Below are 23,995 nucleotides of genomic sequence, written 5' to 3' on the forward strand. Positions count from 1 at the left end.
TATATTTAGCTTTCAGTTTTCTTTATGTGTTTTTATATAATTTCAGGAAAATAATTATCGTATATAAATGTACACATCTGAGTCTTTATCTAATATGTCTCAATCTCAAGAGTTCTAAAACCCCTCAATTTCCTTCTTTCCTTCCTTCCTCTTTCCTTCTTTCCTTTCTTCTTTTCTCCCTTCTTTCCTATTCCTTTATTGGTAATTTGGGGTATAAAAGTTAATTGTTGGCAATATTTTATCAGAACTTTTAATGTGAATGAAGGATGAGAGATATATACATATATACACACACACATATAGTGATGATCCAACTTGGAATAAATATTCCCATATTTCTATGAAAAATTATGAATGCATTTAACTATAGTATGTTATTCCTTAACATTTTTCATAATATACAGTATATGTACTTACAACTTTATACTGTGAACTTAATTGTTTAATATCTACCTTCATGCATGGAAGAGTTTTTATGTTATTATAACGTATACTTTAATAATGTGATAAAGGAGAATGACATGGTGTTAAGAAATTATGTTAATGTAATGGGCTTTATGAATTCACAAATTAGCTGAGCACTGAGAGTGATTGGAATTAGATAGGCAAATCTCTTGAGGGGAGTAGGGCATTGATGTGTAAAAGATTATTTCTGAGAGTGAGAATAGCATGTGTATGGCCCTGTAGCATGAGGGAACATAGTAAGTACGAGGATTGTAAGACGTATATCTATGGTAATGATCATGAAGGTGAACAAGGAGTGATTTGAGGCAACTAACAAGGGTAAGGCCAAATATATAACAGTCAGCATATTACAGCAGGCTGTCCGGCGAGCCGGCCCTCCGCCCGCGCCGCGGGGTGGGCTAGCGCCCCGCGGGGGTCTCGGGCTCCCAGCCCACTGCCCCGCCTCCCCGCCACCCGCTAGGCGTCGTCCGGGGACGCCCCTTGCCGAGAGAGACCCTCAATCACAAGTCACCCCGCCCTCCCCACCCTCCTCGCCGTGCCACGCAACCCCGCCCCCGAACCGCCCTCCCGATCTCCGTGCAGTACCCCTCGCCCCTCGCCGGGAAGAAGTGACTCCAGCAGCCGTGGCGGCTCTTTGGGCCCAAGGGGCGGGCGCGGCAGCCATTGGCGGAGGCCGCTGCCTCCGGCTGTCAATCCCGCGGCCCGGCCCCGCCCCACCGGCGGAGCGTGGCAGGACGCAGGGCCGCGGGGGCTGTCGGGACGGCTCCAAGATGGCCGCGCGCTTGGGGTCCGCACCTGCTGGCGGCCTCGAGCCCCGTTAACTGCCACCGCTGCTGACCGGAGCCGCCAGTCGGCCTGGCGACTCCTTGGGCTGTCCCCGCGGGGCGGGAGGCCGCCATGGCGACCCTGGAAAAGCAGGCGAAGGCCTTCGAGTCCCTCAAGTCCTTCCAGCGGCCGCCGCCTCAGCCCCCTCAGCCGGTACCGCCGCCGCCTCAGCCCCGTCAGCCAGCACCACAGCCGCCGTCGCCTCAGCCGGCACCGCAGCCGCCGCCCCCTCAGCCGGTACCGCCGCCGCCGCCGCCTCAGCCCCCTCAGCCGGCACCGCAGCTGCCGCCGCCTCACCCGGTGCCGCCGCCGCCTCAGCCCCCTCAGCCTGTACCGCCGCCGCCTCAGCCCCCTCAGCCGGCACCGCAGCTGCCGCCGCCTCACCCGGTGCCGCCGCCGCCTCAGCCCCCTCAGCCAGCACCGCAGCCGCCGCCGCCTCAGCCCCCTCAGCCAGCACCGCAGCTGCCGCCGCCTCAGCCCCCTCAGCCGGTACCGCCGCCGCCGCCGCCTCAGCCGGCACCGCAGCCTCAACCGCCGCCGCCGCCTCAACCGCCGCCGCCGCCTCAGCCCCCTAAGCCGGTACCACCGCCGCCGCCGCCGCCTCAGCCGGCACCGCAGCCTGAACCGCCGCCGCCGCCGCCTCAGCCGTTACCGCCGCCGCCTCAGCCGGTACCGCCGCCGCCGCCGCCGCCTCAGCCCCCTCAGCCGGCACCGCAGCCGCCGCCGCCTCAGCCTGTACCGCCGCCGCCTCAGCCCCCTCAGCCGGTACCGCCGCCGCCGCCGCCGCCGCCTCAGCCGGCCCCGCAGATTCAACCGCCACCGCCGCCCGTCCACCGTGGGTCAGGAGCCGCTGCACAGACGGTGAGTCCCTGCGGGTCCCTCCCCAGCCCTGCGCGGGTCTCCGTCCCTCCCTCGGCCTCCCCCGAAGGCCCCGAGGCGGTCCGGGCCCCAGGCCTCTGCTTTCCCGGCTGCGAAACTCGGGAAGGAACGGGGCTGTGTTGTGATCCGAGGCCGCGCGTCCCGTTCGGCTTCCTCTGGGCCACTCCCCACCCCTCTCCTTCTCCGGGCCAGGTGTAACATTTTGTCTTCCCTTTTCAACTGAGGGTTTAAAACAGTGTTTCAGATAACTGTCAAAACGCTATGCATGCAAAACCCTAGGTTAACTTAAGGGAAGGAGTAGGAGAGAAGAGGGGAAGGAGCGAAGTTCACTGGTCACTTCTGTGGGGGTGGGTTAGATGGTCACAGTGGTGAACGCTTAACTGCTACATGGCCCTGTGCGCTTACCAGCATAGTCGTTACTGTTACTAACCCCGGACAGCACTGGTGTTAAGGAGGCATGACTACGGAACAGGTGCTCATTGAGCTTAATTTTACACAAACTAAGATTTCCACAGAATCAAGACAGGCAGTAAACGCCAGCTGCAGAGGACAGCTTGTGCAGGGTTGGGGAACAGCATGGCATGATCAGAACTTTAGTTTGACTGGCTTGAAATGTAGAGGGAAAGGGAAACTTCACACTGATGAATCAGAGAGGAGATAGCTGTTTTTATTAAACTAAAATGGTTAAATGAGCCTTGTTGGTTAATGATTTGCCTTAGCAATGTGAATTTGGATTCTGCAAGTATTGTATAAGTTCTGTAAGAAGCTTGTTTTAAAATTTCAAAAGTCTTAAGATATTAGAAGTTCAGTTTTATTTTATAAGAATTTTTAAAAAAGTGTTTATTTAACTCAATTAGAACTGAGTTCCTTTAACATAGACTTTATTATCTCATGTATTAATACCCTCTAGAGGTACACAATGAAAAATGTGATTTATAAACAGACACATACAGACACAAGGAAAACAGAGTATGTAGCTTCAGTAACAGTTTAAGAGAAAAGTCAGAAACAGAAATTTTCCCTGGTCAAAATATCAAAAAAAGCATCTGGGGCTTATATCCTTTAATTGATTTGAGCTCTAAATGGACAAATACACAATTTTTTTTTTTTAATTGCTAAGAACAAGATTCTTTTTCACGTTGAATAATGATTTTGGAGTTTAAATAAATACCAACAATAGAGCTATGAGGGAGGAAAAATATAAAATACTGATTTTTTTTTTTAATCTCACCGTAAGGTGCATTCTTAAATACATAGGAGAGAACTGTCATGATTTGCGCAACTCGCTTGCAAATAGTTCAACAGTATTAACAATGATTGAATTTAGATGGTGGGCATATGGGAATTTATCATCCTATTAAACAGTTTTCTGTACTTCTGAGACTTAGAATAAAACATTGGAAGGAACCTGTTAGACATAATGCTCTATGTGAAGTAATTTGTTCCCTTTGTGAAATTCTAGGAAGGTTAAATTGCATGTTCATAACATCAAGAAAATCACAAGCATTTACGATGTAATCAGAACTACCTGAGGATCTGTGAAACTTGGTGAGTTGGTGGATTTTTTAAAATGTCTTAAAACATTTTGTTTTTACAAAGATTACAGGAGTAAGAGAAGATAAATTTTAATCAACTCTTAATATTTTTTTCCTGGTTGATGTGATATAATTAAATGTGGGGAAAAAAAGGTAAATTCTAAAAGGAGACACTACCTTGATGGTTTTCTATGGAGGAAACTCAAGCAGGAGGAAGTTTAATTTAAAAACATAAATTACTGCTCTTTATAATACATTCTAAGTTGTCATTCTTTTGAATGCCTTCCTTTCCAAACAGGTGTGTTATTCTGGGAGATCATCAGGACTTCTGGGTATTTGGAGGTACTGACCTAACCAGTGGAACTGCTGATTTATAAGAAGTTGTCCAGAATTTTGGAAAACTGATTAGTAGAGGTAAATAATATTTCCTTGGCAAGTGATGACAGAAAGTGACTTGAGTGAATTTTCCTTTGTTTTTAGGCAGATGTACCTAACCATGTATGTTAACAATGATTACAGGCTGGAGACCGAGAAGAACTACCATTTTTATTTTTGCCAGCTGGGATGCAGAAAAATTTGGACCTCTGGGTTCCACAAATGGGCTGAGGTAACTAAGACAGAAAACGTATCTTCTTGGTCAACATGTATCTCAGGGTAATCACAGATGTGTTCCATTACCTGATATTGTTTTAATTTGGATAAATACTCAAGAAAATTTAAGAAATAGAGTTTGCTTTTGCTTTTACATCAGTTTGGTAAAACAGAACAACCTCTTAATTACTAAGTACAAACCAAGTTTTTCATTATTTTAAAAATATTTTAGTTTCTATTTGTATTTGTTTTGTGATAAGTAAGTAAAATCTGTAAGCTCAGAAAATAGTCAAACCTAGGAAGCTGCTTCTGACAAGTGAATTAGCTTATTGAAAATCTGATATAGATCCTTGGCATTAATTTTCAAGTTTTTACAGTTTCCTTGGATTTCTTCTATCTAGGAAAACAACATGCTCTTTTAAGATGACTATACTCTGATTATAGTCTCTCCTTTATGGATTCCGTACTAAATTGTAACCATAGGTATATTTTACCATTTACAAAAGTGCCTGATTGGGAAGTATAATACAATCATTTTGTAAATTGAATTACTCTAAAATTTCAAGGATTTATTTTTAATTCAATTATGATTAATTTTCATTTGTCACTGGCTCTTAATGCTTTATTTTAAAGTGTCTTTCATAGGCCCCCTTCTTTCGTCTTCTTCCCTTAGGCTCTCTGTCCAGTAACTCTAAGTTCTTACATGTTCATGGTAGGCTTGTGTGTTTTTTTTAAAGGCAGGTGCACCAAAAAGCACTTTCCTGTGACTATCCTCTGTTTTGTTCATCATTTATGAGTCCAAATTTTATAGAATTGATTTGAAGAATGTCATATCTTTCTTATCATTGTGTCTGGTTTTTAAAATGCTTTCCTTCTGACTCATTTCTGCATACTTTAAAATAATAATATGAATCAAATAAGTATGGGAATAAAATCACAGTTACTTGTATCACATTTGATTCCATTTATATTGCAAAGTCTTATTATTATGTTGGTGTTATGAACATGCATTTCATAATACACTTATTTAGATGAATCAGATCTTATTCATTAAGGTCATTTACTTTTAGAAATATGTAATTTCTTGTGAATACATGTATATAGAAATACATGTGTCTTTCTATAATTTAAGCAGCTTAGAATACAGATAAAATAAATCCAAGATACAAGATAATATGCCTTGCATTAATTTAAATTCATGTGTGTTAAAAGACAATTTGAATATTGTTTCCCATTTTCTACTAGCTTCTTGATCATATTCAGCAGCACATTTACCTTTACATATAGTTAAGGAATCTTTTTTATTTCTACTGTAGCTCTGTCATAATGGAAACTCTGCAGCAGAATCAGCTGTCATCTATCCCGTGTGGCCAAGTGCAGAGGTGAGAATTCTCATTTGTGGGATGACCACTCACAGCTTTAAATGTTTTTACTGTAACTGCTCTTATAAGGTAGCAGGCTAGAGAGAGAGAGAGAGAGAGAAACAGAGAGAAGAAAAGAGTTCTCTCTGCATATTCCCATGTGTGTGATGGCATTAGTCTTCTTCTGCTGTATTTTTCTAGAATGTGTGTGCGTGTGTGCATGTATGTGTGAGAGAGAAATGTCTTGTCTTTGTCCTAATAGCCACTCTTCTCTCCCTCTAGTTTTTTCTCTATCCTCCCCTCCTTTCTTTTTCTTTTTCATCAATACCTTCTCTTTCAAAAAATTCTTGATAAATCAAATTTCCAACTTCCTCACTTTTAATATGGTAAAGTTACTTGGATCCCCAATGTCAAGGGATCTCATACTTTAATGTCTGTAAGGATTGCCAGGGACACCTTTTAAAAGTACAGATTTCCAGGCCTTACTTTGAGCAGTTCTCTTCCAGTAGATCCAGGGTGAGGCTGAGCATCTCCGAGCCTTCCCCCTTCATATTATGGTGCAGGGGATCAGGGGCAGTTTTCCTCTGGGTCTCCGTGCTGTTGCTATGAAAAGTGGCTACAGCATCACTAATATTTTTCTTTCTTGTTTTAATTGCATTAATATTATGAAGCAGTTAATAGCATTTTCTTAAAATTATGGTCAAAGGCATAGGCGTTTGATTTATAATGGTATCTGCAAACCACTCTTTTACTGAATTAATTTGTTTGTTTTGCTTGTATTTCCACAATTGTAAATGCTGTGAGTTAAGTGACTGCTTTGCTTCAACTACAGGAGAATGTGAAAACACTCCAGGAGAGAGAGGTTGCATATATCAATGCAGACTCATACACAGAAGGTAAATTTTATTTCAGATTGTCATTAAATAGTATACCAGTATTTAAGTCTATCAACTCCAACTCATAAACTAGGATTATTCTCTTTCTATGAGATGCCTCAATAATACCTCCATTTCTCCATTTTACCAGAGAGAACATTATTATGATTCAAATGAATCAATATGATTCATAACTAAGCTATTGATCCTAATTTCTTTAGAATATTTACCATTTGCCTATCTTGGATTACTACTTAAAACTTTAGTACTTTTGACATTCTTCCTGTGGAGCTATTTTTAAAAGTTGGGGTAAAATATTTCATACAGAAATAGTTCCTGTATGTATTGGACCAACTCTGAAATAAGCACCCACTACAGACTTCCTTTTGACCCTGACATGTGGCATGTGCATCTGTAGGCTTTCATCATATTATGGTTATTTCTAGGTAAGTGTCACAGGACACATGTTAGTTACTGACATGCTCTAGTCTAAAGTCTTGATATTGAATTGAATGAATGAATAAAAACATGAACATTATGGCCTTACCACTTCCTTTGCCAAAGACCCCTAGGTACTGCTGCCGTAATGAGCAATGGCCCTTACTGTTACTGCAGGAGCTGCGGCCTTAGCAGCAGAGTCTGCCTCTGCAGTCTCCTATCCCGAGTGTGTGCTGCAGCCTCTCTGGCTCCTGAAGAGTTATTTCCACCTTGTGTTTTAGTTTTAGCCAGACTGTTTGTCTGTCTGTCTATTTATCTACCTACCTATCTATCTATTCTAAAATCTTATTTATTTGTTTTTACTGAAGTACATTTGATTTATAATATTAGTTTCAGGTGTACAGCAAAGTTACACAGTTATATACATATACATATACATATACATATACATATACATATACATTTTTAGATTCTTTTCCATTATAGGTTATAATAAGATACTGAATATAATTCCCTGTGCTATACAGTAGATCCTTGTTTATCTGTTTCATATATAATAGTGTATATCTGTTAATCCTGAACTCCTAACATCTCTCTTCCCTTCCCCCTTTCTCCTTGGGTAAACATAGTTTCTTTTCTATGTCGTGAATCTATTTCTGGTTTGTAAATAAGTTCATTTGTATCATTTTTTTGTTTGTTTACATTCCACATATAAGTGATATAATTTGATATTTGCCTTTCTCTGTCTGACATACTTCACTGAATATGATAATCTGTAGGGTCCACCCTATTTTTAATTCTCCAGGAATGATGCCTTCAATTTGAAATCTGTTATATCTTGTTTATAATTAGAAAATAAAGTTAGAATTAAATACAGGTTTGAAGTCCATTTGGAGGTATTAAAATACTCTCTTATTTATTTTGCAGGCAATTATACCCTCAGAGTTGACTGTACACCTCTTCTTTTCCAGTTGGTATATAAACTGACAAAAGAGGTATGTAAATAGATCTGTCATAATGTTTTCTGATGAGTAGATAAGTCAATAACTTTTGTTTTCTAAATTACTAATATTTAAACTGGTGACAGACATAGCTGATTTGTATAAATAACAAATCAGCACGAGCTTTAATACACTTCTTATGTGACATAACTATGAGAACAGTAGTGCTAGTCTCTGTTCTAATAATAGTTCCTAATAATTGTATACATTTGTTAAAATGTGCAGGGTCTGTTGTTTCATGGGGCAGAGTCTCTTTGATGTAACAGAAAGAATACTGAGCTGGGATGGGGAAGCCTTGGCTGTGAAGATTGCCTTGGCTATTCATTCATTCATTCATTCAGCAAGTATTTATTGTGTGGTTACTGTGTATCAGGTCCTATGAAATGAATTCTAGCAGCAACAGTGATAAAAGGACAAGGTTACTGAATCCAAATACTTTGTAATCTAGAGAGGCCACAGACCTGTAAATGAGGACTCATACTTCACTTGAATATTGGATACTATATACAGTGGAGGACAATTGCGGAAGAGAGAAGCTAAGACCCTGGGGTAGCTGGTGAGGTTGGAAAGCATTAGAAGGTGTTTACAGAAGGATTAGTGGTTAGGCTGTAAAATGGAAGGATGTGAAAGTGGGGAGAAGGTTTCTCCTCAGAGGACACAAGAGCTAATAAAGACATGGATGTGTGAAAGAACATTTCCTGACCTCTGGGTAATGCAATATAACCTAAATGTAAGGTGTTGGTGAAAAAGCTGGTAAGAAACGGGGCCTGACACATAGGCCTAAATGTTCATAAATCTGGTGATGGAGAAATTAAAGAATCTTTAACAAGTTTGTACATTATCATTTTTATTCATTAGAAAAATTACTCTGTATCAGTGCAGTGAATAGGTTAAGCTGTAGTAAGTCTAAAAGCAAAATGGAAATAATTCCACATACTTATTTAGCGCACAGGAATTTATAAATACTAGTTATTGATGTAAAAAGTACTCTGAAAATGCTAATGCACTCTGAATCTCTAAAGGTTATGTGATCTACTCTTTGAGAATATGTGTGCTTCATTTAAATAACCCCCCATTATAGAATTTAACTGTAGAAATGTTTCTTTCAAGTAGGTATCACTTAGATGACAGTGGGAAGTATCTGTCACATCTCTGTGGTCCTGTTTCCCAATTGCCCTTCATCTTGCCCTGTCCTTTTCACTGTTAGTGTCTTTAACATCTCATCCCAAGTGAGCATCCTCCCATGCCCATCACAACTCCCACCATACTGGGAAGCTTAGGTCCTTGATCCTTTTATTGAAATGTCCCATAAAAACATCTTATCTAAAAGCACGCTGTAAAGACAGCCCTTGTTGGGGAATCCTTCTCCCGAGATACATTTACACTCTGTCCTACAGAGGAGGCTCCTGCCTTTATAGGAGGGGTAGTAAGAATTTTAGGACCAAGAAGGAGAAGCTTAGGTCTATCCCCTTTGTACATTTATTTAATAAGTATTAAATGTGTAAGTGGTTACCATAATGACAGGATAAATCAAACAGAGATTCTGCTATTAGTGTGTTACCTGTGTAGCCAGGAGAGACTATGATCAAGAATTTTCAAATCCAAGATAGAGATTAAAATCACCAAAGTGAATACAGATAAAAGTGTGGGAAGCAAAAAATAAATATCTTAGTTTATTATTTTACATGTTGGAATTAAACAGCCTGCTTAATGGGAAATTGCAAATTTTTTTCCAATTTTAAAGCCTCTTTTATGTTAATTTGAATTTAATTTGCATGCCACTTGTATTAGATACAATACATTTGTCTTTCAGAGTTTTTGTTTTAGGTAGTTTTTTAACAGTTTAACTGGGAAATTAAAATGTATCTTTAGAAGTTACATTATCAGGATGAACTAATTAATTGTCCAGAAGAGAAGAGTGAGATTTTATAATCTTTTTTGATTTGATTGTCAGTGGAGGAATCAGACATCATTCATCTGGAGAAATGCTGTTGGTTGCTGAGGGCTCAATCCCGAACTGGATGATTTGACTTAGAGACATTTGGCCCATTGGCTTCACCGCCAATTTGTCCATCTCTGAGTGAAGGTGGGAATCCTTCTATTTTCTACAAATGTTCTTTGGTAAACACGTGAGCCTTGTTCCACCTTTGGAGCCTTGTGTAAGTCGGTTTACCTTTCTGCACCTGAATATTCTCATATGTAAAATCAGTTTGACCAAGACAATCATTATGAAACTGTGCTCCAGTGCGGTGCCTCAGCATCTGGTGCAAGGTCAGGGTGGTGGACACTGAATAGGCAAAGCTCTAGCTTCCACACGTGACCTCACCTCTTCCTCAGCTGAGTAGTGTCTATTGTATTTCTTTTATATAGAAGAAGGTTCCACTGCTGTATCCTTCCCCCACCCTTAAAAAATTAAGAAACCACTGGACTAGACCATCTCTAAGGTCCCCACTTAGCTCTAAACTTTTCACTACTATATATATATATATATATATATATATATATATTAAATGGGGTTTACAAGGAGTAGTTGTGGCTGATAATCACAAAAACTGTATTTGAAATCTGAAAGCTTGGGTTCTGCTTCTGATTCAGACCTTTTTAAAAAAATTTCTTACTTTTAGCAAGTCATTTAACTACTTCTTAGCTTCAATTTTCTGCTCTTTGAGGGCACAGAATTAGATTCTTGAAATAGACAGTCTGTATTCTTCAGGTTTCTAGTGTGTTTTAGTAATATTTGTTAGGGGAGCTAGAACAGACAGGGCTTCCACTTCAGCAGTGCAGTTATGTTTTTACCTTTTTAGAATTAGAGATTGAGAAATCATTTCATTTGAAAACAAAATGATTCCATTTATTTTTTATGAAAAGTTTAAAAACCACAAGATTAGATTATAAATTGCCCTTTATTTCTGAAATTTAATATATTTATTTATACAGATTAAGTGGTACAATGAAGACTGCAGTACAGAATTTCTTTCTCTTATAATATAGTGTGTTAGTTTTCTTTGCTTCATGAAGGAGTTGTATGAAGCTTGTTAATAACAACACAGTATATCTTTGATAGAGTTCAACTTTTCTTCTTCTTTTTTCTTTTTTCTTCTTAGTCTTTCCAAATTAGGATAATTGTGGTCTCTGACTTTTTTCCAGTTAAATTTTTAAAATATATTTTAATTTTTTACATTCTACAATCACTTTTGACTTTTGGAATTAATATAAGATAGAGACAGGTAGGCAGACAAAACCAAACACTAAATGATAGTATTTTCTTCTAGGAAGTTAAATTTTGGTTATAATTATTCCAGGGGGAAAAAAAAAACTTCCTAAGACAGTGGAAACTACTGATAACTTTTAAAAACTAAGTCAGTTTATGCGAGTCATGCCTCCTTTCATAAGCATGTCATTATTAACAGGAAGTTTGTTGGCTGTGATTTATTCTGTGTTCCTATTTTACAGGTTTATTTAATGCTTTTGGTGAAAATCATGACAGCCACATAGATTTTAAGGAGATATCCTGTGGGTTATCAGCTTGTTGCAGAGGACCTCTGGCTGAAAGACAGAAATGTAAGTGTGTTAAACATCACAAAATTTGGAAGCTATACAGAGAAAAAAATTAGCATCCATTCATGTAAAAAATCATCTGATTAAGGCTTGAATTTTCATCCCTTTGGCAAATAGCAATCTCTTGCTGAGGTTTTACTGAGGTCAGTGTAAAGGTTCAATCATCTATTCTTTTTTACTGTGGAGTAATTTAAGATCTTTGTTATTAATAATGGTTGATTTTCCAGATGAATGTACAATTCATGATAAATGAACTACATCATTCATGATGTGTTTGAAAATGTTAAGCATATAGAAAATATTTTCTGGTAGTCTATATAGAAAATTTGTCTTGCTTAACTTGAATTCCAACTTATTTTCTAGCACTGTGTATATTGATATTGGCAAAATTAAATTTATGATAAAACAATTTTATTAAATACTAAATTTATCTTTTAAACCTAGCTAAAATATTATAGCGTAATTTATAAGCATATTACATTAATAAATCTTAACCATATTTGGTTAGGAAAATGCAGCAGTTTACATTTAATTGGAACCTAATTCTTATATATTCACTAGGGTCATTATCTCTGCATATTTCTAAAATACAGCTTCACAAATACTGCGTATTTTGGGTATGATACTTATTAGTTCAATATTCTTTAGTAATGTTGTACTGTGATGTACTCAGTTAATTTAATAGCATAATTAATACATAATTATTACACACACGGGTGTGTGAAGTAGATAATTATTTAATCTTAAAAATTTAGATTTCTTTTATCTTCCCTGATAGTATACCATTACTCTAACCTGGCTTTGTGATAATTTGTTCACATTAAAGTTCTGGTATTAAAGAGGCTGAAGTCTTTGTTTCTCAATTGAGGTTAATTATTGTCTTAAATTTTTTTTAATTTATTTTTTGCCAGTGGACTAGTGGAAGTTAACCAACTAGACTAACTAGCAATTTTGCTGATATTGATGTTAATTAGCAAAGTGCTGATATTTCGGATTTTTAGCTTGTTGTATATAAACTTCATTGAAGATTTGAGATTGTTCTTAGGCAAAAATATTGGGTGCACATTAATTACACTGGAGAGGCAAAATCTTTATACAGTCATCTCTCATTATCTGCTGAGGATTGGTTCTGAGACCCCCTCAGATACCAAATCCATGGATGCTCAAGTCCTTATGTAAAATGGCATAGTATTTGCATATAACCTATGCACATCCTCTTGTATACTTTCAATCATCTCTAGGTTACTTGTAATACCTAATACAATGTAATTATTTGTAAATACAATGTAAATGATATGTAAATAGTTGTTAGTGAATAGCAAATTCAAGTTTTGCTTTTGAGAACTTTCTGGGAAAATTTATATATATATATTTATATAATTTTTGACCTATTGTTTATACCTGTGAATGCAGAACCAATGGATACAGGGGGCTGACTGTACCAGCTTTTTGTTGATTCTTAATGTAGATGGAATATTTTCAACATTGTAAGAATCAACTCTGAAGTGATCAGTTTTAAATATTAGAAATTAATTTAAAAGCTTGAATTACCTTCTCAAAATCTGTGAGATATTGTATAGTAACTTGGCCCTTCTTTTTCAGTTTGCAAGAAATTTAACTTTAGATTTAGGTGAAGGATAGAGTTCTCTAAGCTGGCTAATGATATAAGGAGAGAGACTTGTGAAGTGTACAGGAATTCCTACAAGTTCAAAGGACTTTAATGACACAATCTCCTCCAAATAAGAACTTAATCCAGAATGTAATTGTTTGAGGAACTAAGTAATTTTACTAGGGCGGCTTGTAATAAAATGTATTATACTTCAGAATATGAAAGTAATTTCCCTCCATAAGAGTTTCTTTTCTTTAGTTTGCTTCAAGGTATTTGATGTTGACGGTGATGGAGTTCTCTCTAGGGTTGAACTGAGAGACACGTGGTTGCACATGTAGAGGTCTGGAAGGACAACTGCACCGATGATACCCTGGTAAAGTCTGATTGTATACATCTTCTTGAATGTAAACTTCCAACAGGAACATAGAGTGAAGAATTTTTTAAAACAGGTTAAGAAAAAGATTTCTTACTACTTCTAGGTTCTATATTATGCTACTCAAAATATTCATAGCCAAAGATGCAAAATTGGGAAGAGAATTTGCCTTAGAAAATTTAATAAGCTGAATGTATTATATTAAAAAAATGAAACCACTGGAAAATTGTCATAAATTTTTAAGGCAAACAAGCAATCTATTTCTGTAATTAAAAAAAGAAAAAAAAAGTTGACCGAAAATACTTTATACTTCAGCTACTGGCTAATAAAAATGATACCTTCTCTATCCTAACTACTGATTTGGGTTTCTGGTTTTAAAGGAATTACATGTGGATGTATCCAACATTGTAGAAGACACATAGAATGCACATGACACCACAAAGGTGAGTCTAGCAGAGACTAATTTATTCTTTTCTAAAAATACATTATATTCTGAATTGCTATACATACCTTACGTATACATACTTGAATCTCTTCTACATCATCCCTGCTAAATGCTTATTTGGACCTGTGGTTACAATACCTCCAAGTTGTCCCTAAGGAAAGCCCATTCCACCTTTAAACAACTCCATTAAGTGTTATTTACATAAAAATATTATATTTTATAAGCTAGGCATTTTATAAAAATTAAGTAGAGACAGCCCTTGACATCTGTAGTTTATAATCTTTACTTCTCCCATTTTAATACATTATGGTAAAACAAAGCTTATATTGAGCAAAAGAAGCCACAGAATAAAAGAACACATTGTACAATTCAATTTATATGAAGTTCTAGAACAGAGACAACTCATGTTAATAATTGTTACAATAGTGATTTTGGAGATGGGTCATTTAACTGGGAAGGACCATAGGATACCTGGGATGATGGAAATTATTTTTTATCTCAATCTGGGTGGTGTATATAGTTTTAAAATTTTTTTTTTCAATAATATTGGTGAGGGTCTGTTCTAAGTTTTTTAATAGCAGCCAGAATAAGTGTATAATAGCAGAAACAAGCATGTACTTTACAAAGAATAAAGCCTTGAATTTTTTTTAGTTTCACAACATTTATTAAAGATATTATAATAGGTTTGCCTTAATGTCTATGTATCCCTGTGAAACTGAAGATAATTCATATATGTGAGACACATATGAGTTAATTTGACCCTTTGTATTCAAATGTTGACATGTACCAAGTAGCAGATGGTAGGATGTAGACCATAGTGGTCTTATACAGGCTTAGAAAAATAAGTAACTTTTTTTTTTCAATCACAAATCCAGAAGAAATCATCATAGTCTTATTAACTGACACTCAACAGAAATAAATAATAGAAATGAATTTTTCAGGGCTTGATCTTTGTTTGGCAACTCAGATAACCATCTTCATTTACTTTTCTGCCCAAAACTAAGGTAGCCATTTCTATTTGGTATATATGAAAACAGAAACATAGGAAAGTTTCTGTTAGGAAATACCTTATGTAGAGATACAATTTCCATTGCCTTTTTTCTGGGTGTTTGATAAGTATGGAGGTTATCATCGCTGTCTATTTTTATGTAAGACCGTGTTTCTTCTTATGGCTGTACTTTTGAACATTAAAAAAAAAGATCATTTAGCTGCTCCATCTCCGTGTAACCATAATAATGAAATGGTAAAAATTTAGAATAGAATTTGGACCTTTCAACCAAACCTATTACCCATATTCACTGGTGACTAGACTGTGACAGTATTACCCATTATTTTGTACCATTACATTGGTATTAATATACTTTTATGGAAGTTGCATCATGAAAGCCAATAATTACCATCATAGTGCTTTAAAATCTTTTCTTATAATACGTGGTATTATATATTGAATGAATACATGAATATCATTAATAATAATTATTAAATATCATTAAATAATAAATCATTAGATAATAAAAATATAATTAAGTAATAAAAGCTAAGAACATTATTATTCATCTAGGATTGTTAAGGTGATTGTTCAAAACATGAAGTAAGAAGCATTTGGTTATATTTTTGCCTGCCAAGAAATATTGTCTACTGTATATAAATGTAATTTTTGGTACACTTTGACACCAAAAAAAAAAAAATACTGCTTTATTCAACTTGTGAAAGTAATGTTAAATTTTATTTTGAGGAAATGTTAATATAGATACTCATTTATTATATATATTTAGTTTTTTTAAATCTCTTAAGAAGTCTAATAATATTGCCAGATGTTTTAAAGAAGATCTTAGAAAATTGTTAGGGTCAAAGGGCATAATCCAGAGAGTTTGGAAAGATGCTTTCAAAGTTAGTAAATAGTCCTTTTTCTCTAACCAGAACCTTTTGTGGGTTCTGTTAGTAAACTTCACCTTGAACCAGAAGATACTGTGAGTTATTTCCCAGGTCTTACTGGAGGAAGAAGATTTTTGGTGATAAATTGCCCACGTTGTGACTGACTACTTCAGAGTTTGGTTACTTTTGAACTTATTCTTGCTGGCCTACTTTCAGATGAACACATAGCATCTACGTTAAATCATTAGTTTTCTTTCAGACAAATGACCATTGCAAGTTTAATAAAACATTTTATTCAAATAATATAAGAAGATGAAGATTTAAGATATACTTAAATATTGTTTCTCTTTCAGAATGGCCATCTTAACTCTAGAGGAATATCATATCTGGAGTGTGAAAAATGTTCTTGCCAATGAGTTTTTGAATCTACTTTTCCAGGTATGTTTAAGGTAAATGACAGAGACCGAGGGCAGTGGTACCAGTAGTTCTACATCTTTTCCATTATGTAGTAGTTAGACAACTAGACTACAAAACCATATATTGTCAAAAGAACTGCATTAACCTGTACACCACCTGCAGATGGTAAGTTAGAGCGTGCATGCTTCTCAGAGTCACAATGTGCATGATAGGAAAGTAGAGTATAGCTGATAATGTTTATCTTAATAACTCATGATAGAGCAGATTGTAGACACAAAGAAAAGAATTTAAAATGTAAAAGCCATTATAATTTGCTATTTTTTTTTACCTTTTTTTTTTTTTTTAAGACCCTTCCTAACAAGTAAGGCAGTGTGGACAGAGACATAGATCATAAGTCGGCAGCTGTAAATTTTTCACAAAGTATACAATCTTTCCAGTTAGGAGGTTATTTTAGATGCAAATCTGTTTCTTAATTTTCTTTTATTCTTTCTTTCTTTCTTTTTTTTTTCTTTTTTTTAATTTAATTCTTTAGAAGGTCCAAAAAAGATTGAAGGAGAAAGGAGGAAAAAAAGCTGTCAGGGGTGAACATGAAATCATAAAACTTGCCAGATTTTAACTATTTTCCAGTTAAAGTAGTTCTCTTTGCTCCAATTTAAAGAAACAACTTATAGTTTCCCATTTTTCATAGTTCTTCATAAATATATGTTGATTTAATAGTATTTTACAGGGTGTGAGTAGGGACAGACTGGAAGTTCAAGATTTGTAAATACTGACAGGTATATATAGAATAGATAAACAAGTTTATACTGTATAGCACAGGGAATTATATTCAAAATTTTGTAGTAGCTCATGGGGAAAAAATATGAAAACAAATATACGTATATTCGTAAAGTACTGAAAAATTGTGCTGTACACCAGAAATTGACACAACATTGTAAACGGACTATAACTCAGTAAAAAAATAAAAATAAGATAAAACTGTTAGAACACTATAAAAAATAGTATTTTAGATTCTTCTTATTTTATTCTCCTTTTCTTATAAAAGCACCCCTATGAAGATCAATAAGACTTGATATCTTTATATCTATCATGATTCTCCATTGTAAATAGAGTAACCTGCCTGTGACACAGCTATGTTAGAATAAATGAAAATTGGACTCTTCCTGACAGCTAATAATTAATGTATATTTAAAGCATATGAAATCTGATAAGTCTATGATACCCATTTAAATCAATCAGTTGCTCCACTGTCAGTTATCAGCCAGGATCTAAGTTGATGTCTTTATAAAATATAAATACATATAAAAATAATATAAACCTACTATAAACAGAAATGTCTTGCTTAGTAATATGAAAATTGAGCAGCTATTTTTATCTCATTTAAAATGATGTCCTCAATTACTTTGTTATCATTAATTATATAAACATTTTGACCACTTAAGTTTGTGTCTGAGTCACCTTGCAGCTCTTACATAGCAAAGCATTTTGAACTTTTATATTGCCTTTCCTATTTTCTCATGTTTATCAAGGACTTGCATAGGCACTATTTTTTCTAGGACTCTATAAACAGATGTATGCCTGAGATTTTCTTTTGTGTCTGTGTTTCTAGCATTATATTACTGACAGATTTTTTTGTTGGTTATCAATCTAATTTTTTTTCTTGGTATATATAGTCCTTTCAGCCCTTTCAAATATATATGTAGTCAGTTTACAATGTGTCAATTTCTGGTGTACAGCACAATGCTTCAGTCATACATGAACATACATATATTAATTTTCATACTCTTTTTCACCATAAGTTACTACAAAACAGTATTGGATATAGTTCCTTGTACTATACAGTATGAACTTGTTTATAAATTGGGAGTTTGAGATTTGCAGGTACTAAATATTAACATTACATTTTATGATGCTTACTTTATCCCATATTCAGACATGCTTTTAAAACTTAATTTTCACTTAATATATAAGTAATCAGACTTACTCTAAATTGTTTTATTTTCTGTCTGTTTCTAAAATAGAATTAGCTAGTAAATTCAGTGATAAAAGCTTGAATTATACTTTTATTTTATTTGCCAAGATCCCACTCCTGGCTGACCATTTTGGGTATTTAAGTATAAAGTAAGTAAATGTCAGTAGAATTAGGAAACCATTCCTGTGGTAATATTATTTTCAGTCCTTTCAAATAAACTCAGTGCCCAATATTTTGCAGAGGAAGCATTCTAAACATGATCAGGATCTTCTATCTTGTATGTTTGTCAGAAAGCGTCAAATGTTAAACAGTTTGAAAAACAGAATAGTGCACCACACTGACCCCTACCTATACCCATGCTCTAATCCTGAAATCTGTGAGTATGTTATTTTACATGGCAAAGGGGATTTTGCAGATGTATCAGGTTAAGGACTCTGAGACAGGGAGATTAGCCTGGATTATCTACATGGGCCTAGTCTAACAACAGGAGTCCTTAAAAATTGAAAATCTTTCCCAGCTGTGGTCAGAAAGATATGACTTTGGAAGAAGGATTAGAAAGCTGTAAAGCTGTTAGCTTTGAAGATAGAGGAAGGGCCATGGGTAAAGAAATGTGGGTGAACTCTAGAAGCTGGAAAAGACAAGGAAATATATTCTTCCTTTGACCTACAGAAGGGCATACAGCCCTGCTGACATCTTGATTTTTAGCCAAATGATACCTGTTCCTGACTTGACCTACAGAACCATAAAATAATAAGTTTGTGTTGCTTTAAGCTGCAAAATTTGTGATAATTTGTTACAGCAGTGATAAAAATAAATATAGGGGAGGTAATCCAACTTTATGGATTGGAGGGCTCAGCATTTTAAAGATGTCAGTTCCCCTTCAACTGATTCAAAGATTTATATGTGCACATCAAAATCCCCAACAGTTAATTGTTGTTACTGTTTTTTTGTAGAACTTGACAAGCTGATTCTAAATACATAGAGAAGCGTGAAGGGCCAACAATAGCCAAGATGATATTAAAGAACAATGTTAAAGGACTTATAAAACAATATTAAGTCTATGTGATAACTACCTAAAGTTAGACATATAGACCAATGGAACAGCATTGAATTAAACCCTGTACCATACATGAACAGTAACTTTAGATAGGTTATAAATCTAATATATTTGAAACATAAAGCAAAGCATCTGGGGGAGGGTAAAGCTCAGGTGGAATGTGTGCTTAGCATGCATAAGGTCTTGGGTTCAACTCCCAGTACCTCCATTAAAATAAATAACCTAATCCCCCAACAAAATAAAGCATCTAGAAAATAGTGTAGGAGATATTTTAATGACTTTGAAGTGGCAAAGAGTTCTTAAACCGGACAAAGCATGAAACATAAAAGAAGAGTTTTAAGTTGGACTTCAGTAAAATTAAGAATTATTTTTATCAAGAGATACCATTAAGAAAGTGAAAAGCTAAGCCACACGGTGGGAAAATATATTTGCTATACCTATATCCAACAAAAGACTTGTATCTAGGGCATATAAAGAACAAAAACCAGTGGAGAAAAAGGCAGAACCTCAATATTAAAATATGCAAAATAATTGAACAGGTGCTTCACACACACAAAAAAAAATCCACATAAGCTATGAAAAGGGGCTGACCTCTTTAGTAATAATGGAAATACGTACTAAAACCACACTTGGAACACCATTAGACATCCACTAGAATAGTTAGTTGTTAAGTGATATGAAGCATTGGTGAGGGCAACAAGCAATGGGGACTCTTACACATGGCCAGTGGGAATATAAATTCTTACAAATACTTTGGAAATAGGCTTTTTGAATGAAAGTTATATATGTGTGTGTGTGTGTGTGTGTATATGTACACACACACACATACACATACACACAGACCCACACCCTATTACCAAGGGTAAGCCATGTGTGTACCCTTCAGAAACTTCTACATCTGAGCACCAAAGGACATCCAGAAAATTCTCATAATCACTATTTGTTATACCCCCAAATAGAAAATGACCCAAACACTTGTCAACAATAAATACATAACCATAAGTGGTGGCACATGCATACAAGTTGTATACTTTAAAGCAATAAAAAATATACTAGTTTACAGAAAACACTAGTGGATGAATCTTACATAATGTTGAGTGGAAAGTACGGGACCAAAAATTTCAAAAGCAAAAAAACCAATCCATGGTGGCTGAATTTAGGATGGTGAGTCCATCAAAGGGGTGCCGTAGTAACTGGGAAGAAACCCAAAGTGGAACAGCAATGTCCTGTTTCTTGACTGGATGAAGGTTACATAGATGTGTTTACTTTGTGAAAAATCACTGCGCTGTATACTTAAGATGTGTTCACATTTAAGCATGTATACTATATTTGCATTTTTAAAAAAAAGTTTGCTTGCAAAAAAAGATATCCAAAGCCCAAGTATTTATCAGTAGGAGAATGGATAAAACAAATGATAGTATATTCAAACAATGGAATACTACTCAACAATAAAAAAGAACCAACTACTGATAGAAGGATGAACCTCAAAAGCCTAATTTATACATTTCATTGTTAGGTAAATTTTAACTCAGAAGGTAAACAAAACTGTAAACAGGCATGTGCCCTGGGGGGAGGGGTGCTGTAGCCTTTGTCTCCTCAGACCTGTGCCATTACTGGCACATCTCGCAAGAAGAGAGGCAGGGCTCAGCCACAGCTACCATCTCCTCCTGTGCATAGTGCCTGGGCGGGGGCGGGGCTGAGGCCTGAATCTGCACGTGGGGGCTCCACAACCTCCTAGGCAGGACTGAGACTTGTTTATAGCCTGAGGCAGAGAGGATCTTTCTACCCTGACACCTCAGAGAACTTGTGCTGCCAAGAGAAACAAGGAGCTCAGATTTGGCACAGAGCATAGGTGGGGCTGTTCCGCAGTCTTCCCCGAGCCCACCTACAGACCGCCTACCCGAGGCAGAGCAGGCAGCTGCACAGAGCAGCAGAGTGACCAGCACGAGGAGAGAGCAGGTGGGCAGCCACCCACCTTCCTGGCAGGAACACAGCACCTGACCACGGTGCTGGGACGGGGTGTGATCTGCCCACCTGCCTCCCCCTGATCACAGCATCTGACTGTGGCATCAGGAGGGGGAGTGACCTGCCCGCCCACCGGGTAAGAGCTCAGCTCCTGACCTAGTGTTAGGAGGGGACACAATCTGCTAGCCAACAGCCACTGAGAGCAGCACAGATGAGGGCGCCAACAGAAGGCCTATGAAACAGCAAGCTGAGTTCACGAAGCAGGGTGAAGATACAAAGACCTGTCGATCAAATCATTAAGGGCACACCATCTCCAGGTTAATTAGGTAACTGATACTCCTTAAGCCACGGTGCCAGAGAGATATGAGCAATGCGAAGAAGCAGAGAAACCACTCCCAATTAAAAGATCATGAGAAATCCCCTGAAAGCATGATCAAGGAAATAGACATTGATGGCCTACTAGATCAAGGTTTCCAAAAAAGAGTGATCAAAATACTGAAGGAACTAAAAAAAATAGTGTTTAGGGATATAAAATATGTCAAAAATGAAATAGAAACTATAGAGAAGAACCAAGTAGAATTAGTAAACTCATTGTCTGAGATGAGAGCTGACCTAAAGGCTGTGCAAAGCAGACTAGAAAATACAGAAGAACAAGTATGTGATCTAGAAGACAGGACAACAGGAAGCAACCAATCACAACAGCTGAGAGAAAAACAAATAAAAAACAATGAAAACAATATATGGGACCTATGGGGTAATATAAAGTGTGCCAATCTATGCATAATAGGAGTTCCAGAAGGGGAAAAAGAACAAAGGGGATTGAAAAGGTATGGGAAGGACTCATGACTGAAAACTTCCCAAACCTAAAGAAGGAATCATATCCAAGCACAGGAGGCTCAGAGGGTCCCAAACAGGAAGAACCCAAACAGACCCACACCAAGGCACATCCTAATCAAGATAGCCAGAGTCAAGGATAAAGAAATGATCCTAAAGGAAGCAAGAGAAAAACAGAGTGAGTTACAAGGGAACCCCCATAAGGTTTTCAGCTGATTTCTCTACACTATTTACAACAGCTAAGACATGGAAACGACCTAAAATGTCCATCAACAGATGACTGGATAAAGATGTGGGATATTTATATGATGGGATACTATTCAGCCACGAAAACTGACAACATAACGCCATTTGCAGAGACATGGATGCTCCTGGAGAATGTTATTCTAGGTGGAGCAGAACAGAAAGAGAAAGAGGAATACCATATGAGATCACTCATGTGTGGAATCTTAAATATATGCAATGTCTTGTGGTAACTCACAGCAAAAAAAAAAAGTGGCAATGAATGTATGTACGTTCATGTATAAATGAAAAATTGTGCTCTACACTGGAATTTGTCATAACATTGTAAAATGACTATTACTCAATAAAAAATGTTTAAAAATAAGTAAAATAAAATATAACCTTTAAAATACTGTATAATGAGAGGTGTGATGTTCTAGTATCTGTTCTAAGAAGTACGTTAGACACACATAAGAATAACCAATGGTCAGAAAGATCACATGTTACCAGCTACCACCCCATGCAAATTAATGGCATTTAGGAGATATTCATATATGTGTGTACATATGTAAAATATGTATTAGTATATATGTAAATCAAATAAAATATAATCTAATGTAAAATCATATCAGCAAAAGCACTGTGCTGACATAAGTATCTTGGTGTAAATAGATTACAATTTTTTATTGAGTTGTCATAATGGGAATATTGTGAACCAAGTGGAAGTTGTAAAAAAAAAGTCATCCAAAAAAAAAAAAAATCCTGACTACATGAAAAGATGCACAGTTACTATAAGGCCTCTCCCCTTATTTACTATCAATGTGAGAAAGTCTCTTGGAATAAGTTAGGAGCATTAAAAACTCTTAACAAGACACAAAAATGCACTCTCTGTTAAAGAAAATAAACCAAAAGAAAAAACAAATGAATGGACAATTAAGATCCTACAGATAAAAATACCAATTTTTATGGGAAATATAGCCTTAAAATAAAAAATGAGATTATATTCTAATTTCACCTTTTGAATAAAGATATACAAAATTTAGCTGAATACCTTCGTATTTTGCACTTACGAAGAAAAAATATATTTGCAATGAAAAAACAGCCATTATCCTGCCTTTTGAGTATTCTAAAGTTTTAGGTTTGAATATATTTCATCTTAAATGGTCTTAAGCACTATGCAGTGGTTGGTGTTTTAAAAATACCACTGTGTGTGGAACTTCTAAAACTGATTCAAAAAATTTATATTTTTGTAATAATTTAGTAATGGCCCGGATATTATTTTTAACAAGACTACTCACCATGGAATGGTGCAAGAGTTTTTCGATGAGTTTATATTCACACATGTTGAAGATTGTCACAATATTATGAGAAAATGTCAACCATGGCAGTATTTTGACTTGAAAACGAGATAAGCTGAGAAGCATATTTTAAGTATAAAATAAATTATTGCATGCCTTTAAAGACAAGAAAGTAAAAGCACGATAAAATCTGACTTTGACACACTTAAAATATAAAAATTAACATAATGTGATTTACACACTTCTCTTTAACTCTTTCAGTACTTTCTCAGCCCCTTTCCCATTACACCTGCGTCCCCGCTCCTGACCCGCGCGGTGTACACACCACTGTTCACACGGTGGGGGGGGACCCGGGCGGTGAAGACCAGGGACGCGGACACTCACCTGCTCCCTGCGGGCG

The 23,995-nt window shown here is 36.6% G+C and overlaps 1 long non-coding RNA gene across 2 annotated transcripts; it reads left to right on the forward strand.

Moving 5' to 3' along the window:
- Positions 1–1,970: 1,970 nt before the first annotated feature.
- On the forward strand, positions 1,971–22,722 carry LOC141578227 (uncharacterized). Of its 2 annotated transcripts, XR_012508379.1 has the most exons (12): positions 1,971–2,151; positions 3,632–3,717; positions 4,003–4,118; positions 4,224–4,311; positions 5,612–5,677; positions 6,489–6,552; positions 7,897–7,964; positions 9,925–10,129; positions 11,424–11,531; positions 13,396–13,510; positions 13,891–13,953; positions 16,184–22,722. It is a non-coding gene; the product is annotated as an uncharacterized LOC141578227 (long non-coding RNA). The 2 variants fall into 2 exon arrangements; XR_012508378.1 differs by lacking the exon at positions 1,971–2,151 and having other exon boundaries at positions 3,014–3,717.
- The last annotated feature ends 1,273 nt before the right edge of the window (positions 22,723–23,995 follow it).

Source organism: Camelus bactrianus, chromosome 7 (assembly GCF_048773025.1).
Source record: "Camelus bactrianus isolate YW-2024 breed Bactrian camel chromosome 7, ASM4877302v1, whole genome shotgun sequence".
NCBI lineage: Eukaryota > Metazoa > Chordata > Mammalia > Artiodactyla > Camelidae > Camelus > Camelus bactrianus.